The sequence below is a fragment of the Cyrtonyx montezumae genome, unplaced genomic scaffold, assembly GCF_038088225.1.
Source record: "Cyrtonyx montezumae isolate F1298 unplaced genomic scaffold, pur_monq_1.0 scaffold_7, whole genome shotgun sequence".
NCBI lineage: Eukaryota > Metazoa > Chordata > Aves > Galliformes > Odontophoridae > Cyrtonyx > Cyrtonyx montezumae.
The window spans coordinates 17,765,076-17,774,170 of record NW_027072078.1 but is presented as its reverse complement, the minus strand read 5'-3'; positions in this window follow the sequence as shown (position 1 = coordinate 17,774,170).

The window sequence follows — 9,095 nt, the reverse complement described above, 5'->3', positions numbered from 1 at the left end:
CTCCAATTCTGTCTTCCAACTGAAAATTTCCTTAACGATGCAGAAATACCCAGATATATAAATTAATGAGCAGTCTTAGGAACTATTAGGGAGCATTTATTTCTGACAAAGATGGCTCCCAGTCGTTTTGTTTGCATTGTCATCTTTCCCTAGATATCTTTAGCATTTACAATAGGCACTACTATTTTCTTTTGCTTGATTCTATACAGATGCACTAAATCCTTAGATGAATCAAGTTACAATACAGCAGTTTTAGGGGAAGAATCTGTCATAAAAATGTAATCTGTATTTGTGGTGCTCTATAAATGAAGATATCACCAATCCAATACACTGTAGGTCAATTCTTCTTTTCTTTAGTGCTCACCTTTCAGCAACTGAAATCACAAGGCATAAAGTCAGTAGATATTTGAGCTACTTAAATAGCTTAAAGGATAAAGGTCATGCCTCTGATGCAATTATCTTTATAGGAACCCACTCAAATCTTGGAAACCACTACCTTGGAGATAGGAGACTCTGGGGGTTGTATAGATAAGAGCTTGGTATATTCAAACTAGAGATAGCTTTTTCCAGAGTGTATTTAAATAGCTTAAAGCAAGGCCTTAGGTTAAATAATAATAACAACAAAAATAAACAACTATCATCAGTGTATTTTACTCTAAAAAATGCCCATGAAGTCACGGAGAGTTGCCCTCTCCCACGCTGGTACATTCCAGGGCACATCCAGAGCCCACAAAGGGAAATCAGTGGTCAGATGTTTCACTTTCTACTGCCTCTTGGCCCAGTACTGTTTTCCGTCATGCTCTACACTTTACTCCCAAGGCAAGGATAATTCTTCTAAACAGGTGGGAGGAAGTTTACCCCTTCACAAACTTCAAGAACACTTCAGTGAGACAAGCTAAACAGGTGACCATGCCAAAGCAGTCAGTCCCACACTACCATTTTCCCCAGCCTGCCACATCCTCTGCTCTCCCTGCTTCCTTTATGTCAAATCTGGCATTTGCCTAACTCTTCCATGAGTTCAATAACCTGATCACCTTGCCAGAAACTAGCTCAGCAAAAAGTAAAAAGTGAAATAAATTAAAAAAAATAAATAAAAAGTGTAAAATAAAAAGGAATATCTTCTGACAAAGAATCAAACTGTGTCACTTAATCAAAGGTCAGCTAAACATGAGACATGACTAAGAAAAAGGGAGAAGGAAAAGGTAGGAGTTCTCCATATTTCTCAGGAAACCAGCTCCCATGGAGATAACAAAAAGGCCACTTAGGCATCACAACTGCTTAGCCATATGTAAATAGCATCTGCAAATAACCTGGTAAAAAAATAAAGTGGTGACATCAAACAAGCTGCAAGGGCAGTATTTTCCTGACTTGCTATACATATTGCTACTGAGGTGAAAAATGACTGTTCATACAAATTTGAAATGTTCTGACCAGCTCAATGAAGTCTGCCTGAGGAAGTTTCATTTTAGCCTCAAATTTACTCTGAAAAACAGAACTCCAGCTTATGTAATGGAGAAAGCAGTTGCACCATTACAAAATTCCACCTGAGACCAGCTCCATTCAGCAACCAGAGGTGAGCTAATTAAAACCCCATTCCCTAAAATCACCAGTCCTTAGTTGGATATATCAGACAGAACACAGTATCTTCAACAGATGACTGACCTCAAAACATAAAAGGGAGCAGGGGAGGTGAACGCAGTTGCAACAAGACATGCTGTGAAGGAAAAAGTGATGTAAAAGCTCCTGGAATCACTGGTAGTTCTACGTGGACAAAAAGGAGGGCAGAAGTGGAGCTAGAGGACACACTAAGGGCACGTTCATGCAATCTTGGCACAGATAAACCTAAAGATATAACTGTATTGTCTATTTTCTTTCTGACTATTTAAGAGAACTTTACATAAGTTACTGTGACATTGATATATTTGACCTTAAATGACTTGCACAAAGACCAGAAGAAGGCTGTTGGACGTTGATGTCTCAGTAATTTACCTAAAGTTCTCTTAAGTAGTCAGCCCAGACAGGAAGGATTTCAGACTAACTACAGGCTTACATCTGCAAAGGGGCATCCTGCATTTCTTGAGACCACTACATGCCTTGCAGAAGAGGGCTGGAGGCATCTTCTGAGAATAAACATCAAGCCCACTATGTTCAGTTTTGAAGTTGTCCCCATAGTTCCCAGATCTCCACAAACTGCAGGAACCACCATTTTTGCTACAACAGTCAAAAGTTACTGATACATTAACATGGGAACATCAACATGTTGTTACTCCCAGACATTTCTTTCTTCACTTTCCAATGTTTCCTCTGTACTGTCATCACCTCGTTGTCTCATTTTCCTTTTAATTAAAGATTATTATACCAAGGAAGAAATATAGCACGATTTGAGAATTCATTCAGCCTGAATAGAGAATAGTCTGCTGACTTATGCAGAGGATCAGAAGACAAGATGCTTGTGTAAGACCTCATCTGACAGTCTCCTTGCCTTTGCACAAGTCATCTAAGATCAAATACTTTTCCCTCCCCATACTCAGAATACCCATAGGGGATCAAATACCTTAGGACAGAAGAAAAGGTTATTCCACTAATGCCAGTATTCCTCCTTGTACTGGAGCCACACAATCCTCACCACAGTTACAACACAGAAGATGACGAGTTCAAGTACATCCCTATCAGATCAATGCTCAGCACAGCTTTACAAACATCACAGGCACCAGCTCCATATAACCCAATTTGTCAATGCAAATTTCAACTTGGATGAGAGCCTTCTCCCAGCATGATTGAAATATATATTTATATATATAATAATTACATTTTTTTCCTCTCTGATTTACTCTTTCTGCAAAATTATGTTTGCAAACATCACCAGAAAAAGTCTCCAGCAATAGCTAATGCTGGTTCAGCACAATTACCCCAGGAAGGCAACTCACTGTGATTGATACCCAGTCATCTTTTGCCTCCTTCAGTCACACGGCATTGGAACTATGACAAATTTCCCACAGAGAGGGCTATGCAATGGACAGAATGTAAACTCCAGGTGCAGACCCCCACAAGCATCCCAGCCATCTCATTATATTGCTGAATCTTCTCTCCACACACCATGATATGACTGATGTATATAATACTTATTTCAGGCTCCTTTAGTTCTCCACTAGGCAGAACAGTTCTCACTTGCTTAACAACAGAGTTGGGGAGAGAAAAAAAAAATCAGTAACTCACTTCAGCATTAATGTGTTTCTTTTTCTATGCACAGGAGAGCAGAATCAGACAAGAAAGCAGATCCTTCTCATGAAATGAGCTAGTTAAAGGTATGTTGCACAAAAACGACATTAATTCCTGCATCACAGTTTGTAGAGTGCATAGACCCATATCTAGCCTCCCTCATTTTTCCACTAGGAAACAGAAGCACTTTTTCTGAATTCACAGAGACAATGTTAGGACAGTGTCTCTGAAAGCTACAGATTAATGCAGTTAAAACAGACCAAGCCAGATTTTTGTTTTTACTGCACTGATATGAGATACCACATGTATCCAATGCAGAACATCAAGGTGACATCAATTCTATGAAAGACACGAAATTCACAATCCATTTCTATCCTTTATGAGCAATCTATTTTCAGAGTATCAAGGACAAAATAACGTTCTTAGTAAGGCAGATACTTTGTAATACAAATAGATCAAGAATGAATTAGATTGAAATAGCAAAGCTGTTCCTTTTCCATTTTACCCTTGACAAATGAGTTTGCAAGTCATAGTTTCAGTTTTCTTTCCAGATAAAGAGGGAAAATAAACAAGCAACGCTTTTTTTTTTTTTTCCTCCAACAGACAGGTTTCTTCTCTGAAGCTCTTCTTCTGAACTGAGGATTGTCCAGGCATCTTGCATGCTCAGTTTAGTTAAATAACATAGGCAAACTTCAGCACAGTCACAAAAACAAACAAACCTCAGCAATATCCACCTTCCTTCTTTCCTTTATTTGTTCTCCATGTTCAGGTTGTCAGGATAACATTTGTTTGAATGGATCTGGGCTTAAAAGTAGGTGAAAAGATTAGTGAACCTCTATGTGGTTCACTCAACAGCCACAAATATACTTATGGCCAAGCTCGAGTACATAGAGTGCAAAATGGACTAAGAAACAGGTAAGCTCTTTCAGCAACTGTCTGTTGTAAAAGATGACTGAAAATGACTCTCTACGTGTAATTATACTCAAGGTCCCTGATCTAAACCCTAACATACCCGAAGTTGTATCAAAGACTGAAGCATAGTGACTTTTGAATACAGTCTATTTCCCTCCTTTCTAAAAATATAAGCAGAATTGTACCTATTGTAGTGGACAAAGGCAGAACTCTAGTAAGCATCATCCAAAGTCCCTTAGTGTTCAGGAGGAAATTTGAGTTCAGATTTGGAGAGCATTGGCTACTCAGCATTCACTCACCATCAAGGCATTAAGTAGAATGTGATTTACTTTATTTTCAAAGCTGAAAGAGCTGCCACAGAAGAAAGCACCATTACTGTGCACTGGGAATAATCAAGCACAGGAGGAATGCAGAGGAATTGGTGCACTATAAATTCATATTCCAACTTACTGTTCACTAGCTTTCCTGAATAGACAAGCCCTTAGACTAGTAGGCACCTGGGAGTCTTCAAGTCTGAGTGCCCAATAAATAAAAAGACTATTTTATTATATTTTTTTTATTGATGCTCTGGAATCAAGCTCTGATGTCCCTACTCAGACAATGCTTCCATTGAAATAAAGTCTTGGTCTATTATTAAATACTGTTTCTTTCACAGCTGCAAGCTTTTCAGGTTAGAGGATAGGGATTTCATATCATGCCAAATCACTATTCTCAGTCTAAAGGGAATTCTGCATGCATTTATTTTGATTTTACATAGGTGCCTAGATGCTTCTAGATTCAATATACTTGCACTGATGCCAAGCCTAGGAGTTCTCCTCATGCCTATCAATTCCCAATTCAGATAAACTCAAAACAAAACAAAAATTCAACTTTCATCTCACTTTAAAAACTGTTACAGATTCAGATTTATTTGGGACAACACTGAAGACTGCTATGAAGTTTGCAAGTCATCAAAAGCTTTCAGTGCAAATTTCCTGAGCTTTAAATGCCTAATGCACCCTTAGAATAAAACAAACAAACAAATAAATAAAAGCATATGTTTGAAGGCTCCACTGCACTGAGTTTATACAGCTTTAACCCTTCAGGTATTATGAGCTACTCCTTGCACAGCCATCTCCCAGACTGACAAATGAGTAAAGCCAACTGGACTCAATGTAAAGGAAGTTAACTCACTTTCAAAAAAATCACAGTTTGCCCATTTTCCAAACATAGAGAGAAGCTGTGTTACAGGTAACCTGGCTACTCGCAGCCAGTCACTGCTACAGTCACTACTAGGAATTATTTATGCAATTCCGTGCAGCTGAACGGAAGCAACTGCAGCATCAATCTCTAAACTAAAAGCAGACCTGGACAGAATTTGCTTTTTAGTTCCATCTGCAAGAAGCTGCTCAGATTCTAACAAAGGAATTCATTTACCCCCTTGAGATATCCAGCCAGCGCATGAAGGAAGCAATCGCTTATATCCATGTTATTTTAACTTCCTTCCTGCTACACTTTTTGCTTTTTCAGAATAATGGGTCAATGACAAACATTTTCCTTCTAGGCAGATCACTCACAGTGGTGTTCGTGGAAAGTTTGACAGCTTTATCTTCTTTCTGAGCTACTTTACAGCTGTGACTCCATTACTTTGAAGTCAACTTGGATTTGGTTGGAATGAAGTGCAGACATCAGTGACTCAGGCTTAGTGTGTCACCTGCATTTGTTATCTTGCCATAGACAATTTAATCAGTTATATTTTTTTTTTGTCTAGGCTCAAGAACAAGAAAAAATTTGAACAGCATTTCACGGGGTTGTTTCTTCACTGCTAGCAGGCCATTTAGCATCTGATAGACCATATAAAAAGGTCTTCCCAAGGGCTTAGAGTGTTTGAGTTGTTCTTTTTATAGTGTAGAAGGTCATTAATGAGCAAGAGAAAGCAGCATGGAAATAGCTAGACAAGTCTTGTTGAGTTAATAAGAAACTGTCATTCTGCTTCAGTACTTTCTCATTAAGCCTGGCAGTGTTCACATCTAAGGAAACTGATGGTACAAATCCATTTTAATGCTCAATTTAGTTCCCCAAGTCTTGAATCATGGCCAGTTTATCCCTCATTTTATTTTTAATGCACGGTTTTTTTTTTCAGTCCAGAAATTTGAGGAAAAACACTACATTTTTTTAAACTGCAGCTCAAAACTACATTTCAGATTAAAAGTAATTTTAAATGAGCAGATATACATTGGCTTTTCTGAACAAAAGACTACTCACTCCAAATTTTGTCCGCCAGTTCTTATTCTCATACCTCACATATTTTCCAGGACTAATATATTTCTGGTTATTGTTGGGTTTATGTGTCACAGAGTAATAAATTCCTCATTGTTTAATTAGGAGCAAGGTTCAAATAACAACTTTGAGTCTTAACTATCAAGGGCATGTCACACATCACTAAAATGAAACCAGAAAGCCACTTCTTGCTAAGATGCTCACTATAAGAAAAGCTTCTATAACTCTTCAGGTACACAAACCCAGCACTTTCTTCTTTTAAACAGCTTTTAAATGCAGTGCTTACTGTTCTAAGTAACTGTCTTGGTAGAAGCTCAACATTACACTGATCACATGGAAAGCCAACTCAGATACTTATGCTACAGTGATCTCCATATCACTCTAATGCTGCCATTAGCCCAGTCACACAATTGATTTAATTGGAAAACTGGAGTAAGCGATAACATCTTTACTGTCCAGCTTTGGATATCACTTCAGGCTCAGTCTCTACATGTCATCACCCCAGATCATACCCAGAAAGCCATGCTCACAGTGGTACAGCACTTGGTAACGTAGGATGAACTTCAGGCATATAGAAGACCAAGAGGAGGACAACAGAATGAAGCGAAGTTCAACAAAAAAAACCAAAGGAAAAGATCCACACGTTCCTTTTTGTATTTCACATATACAAAACCTTTGTGAGTGTATCAGACACGAACTGCTAACACTGAGCAATACCAGCTCTCTCCTGCTGTTTTTAACACTAAAGAAAACAGTGCAGTGCATTAGTGAGGCAGTTTCATTCTCTTATCTGTTATTCCCCAGCATTTGTTAGCTAAACCTCTTAACTCTCCCAGCTACCCATTGCTCACACCGGGGAAGTTCCTAAAGCACACCTTTTCACACAGCATGGGTTTCATCTCTTAGTTGATTTCTCTTTTCTGAACTCCACATATATGGAATTTCTTGTTAGTAACCCCATAACAACTGAACATCTCGGCTCTGAAAACTCCCTCTAGAGCTGCTTCCACAGAACTCATTTTTGTTAGTTCCTTTTCTTCCTCCTTACAACAGCCTACCAAAAGTCCCCAGGTCTTTCAAGGCAAAATACTACTTCCTACAGCACAGATACTGTGGTAAGGAGCTGTGTTTCCCAAAGGCTTGGAATCTCAGATCATTAAGGTCACACAAAGGTGAAAAGTCTTTAAAGGACACTGGAAAAGAGGGAAAAAAGATAAGATGCATCCCAACATGACAAAAATACTGCAAGATTCCAGTAATGTAAATAAAGGGCTTTCCATTATAGGCTATGCAGTTTTGATGGGGTGCTTGTAAAACTGCTGCACTATTATTCACTGCTGTAGAAGCAGAACAAGGTGATTACAATCCTTCCCCCTTATTTTTAAGGTGTACTTTTCGGGTGACAGAGAAGGGAGGTTGCAAAGCAGTGGGAAGAACAGTAAGAAGAGTAATACCTTAATATCATCGAGAGCAGCAAGCATTCATTCCTTTTGTGTTTCTGATTCTTTCTGCACCTGGTTAGTTCTATGACATCAAGTCCTTAAACTTACCACAATATGAAAGAATTAAACCTGTAACATTAGTAAAAATTCATTCCTGATTAGGAGTTCCTGAAGGCTCAAACAAATGCAAAAAAATACCTTAACCTTGGGAAGCTTCCTTTTCTTATGTTGTAGTTGTCCTTGGAAGAAAATAATCTTATTTAAAGAATATCTACCTTTAGATATTTTTATTCTATTGTTTGAGCCACATAGGTTCGACTTTTCTTAGCATATAGTGTAGCTTCTTGATGCTTGAAATAAATCTCCCAAAATCACTATTTCTTGAGTATTTGAAGAAGGTGTTCTGTTTTCCAAAAGGTAGTTTCCTTGCTCTTCAATCTGCACTTAACAGTCTTTAGAGAGAAATTAAAGAGATCTCAGCAAAGCTATTTTTCACACTGCCAACACTAATTTCTTCTTGCTGTCTCATCAGAACAGGACCAGCCTTACTTAGATCATACAGGGCTCTACATGCCAGTATCACATACAAAGCTGGTATCTGACTCCTTCCTCAATTATGATTAAGTCAATGTAATCAGCCAGCACAGGGGAACTATGCAGGCGTTGCCTCCTTTCTGGAGACAGTTTTTCTTCCCCAGGCAAGAATTGGGAAGTGCAAGATGTGATTTGTGATGAAATTCAGAACCATGCAAAACTTGCCTGGTTTCAGATTTCATTACCCCCACACTACAAAGGTTTGGCAAGGTAAGAGATCATCCACCAACTAAGATCATCCTCAATCATTCCAGAGTTCAGGAAGCTTCCAGCATGCAGCAAGGTGAGAAATTACTGCTTCAGTCAACCTTCCTGTTGAAATTTGTTTCAGCACCTAAGTCCTATATATTTTTTTCACAGACCAAGCAGCTGCCGAACAGCTACACAAACCCTGTTTTAGCTTCACAAATAGTCACAGGAAGAGAACAGCTGGGAATGCTTTGTTCCTTCTTGAGCTTGGATTATCAGCTTTACAACCAGAACAAGTCTAGCATACACTCTCAGAAGGAAGCTCAGAAAAGGACAATAGCAGCTCTCCCACATTAAAGATACAGCCTAAACGGCACTAACAACTTCAGAAAGATCTGTTCATACGATTGCATTGAATTTGATCTCCACCACGTTTGACATAAGCTGCGAGGTTCATACATGCATATTTAGTTGGAATTC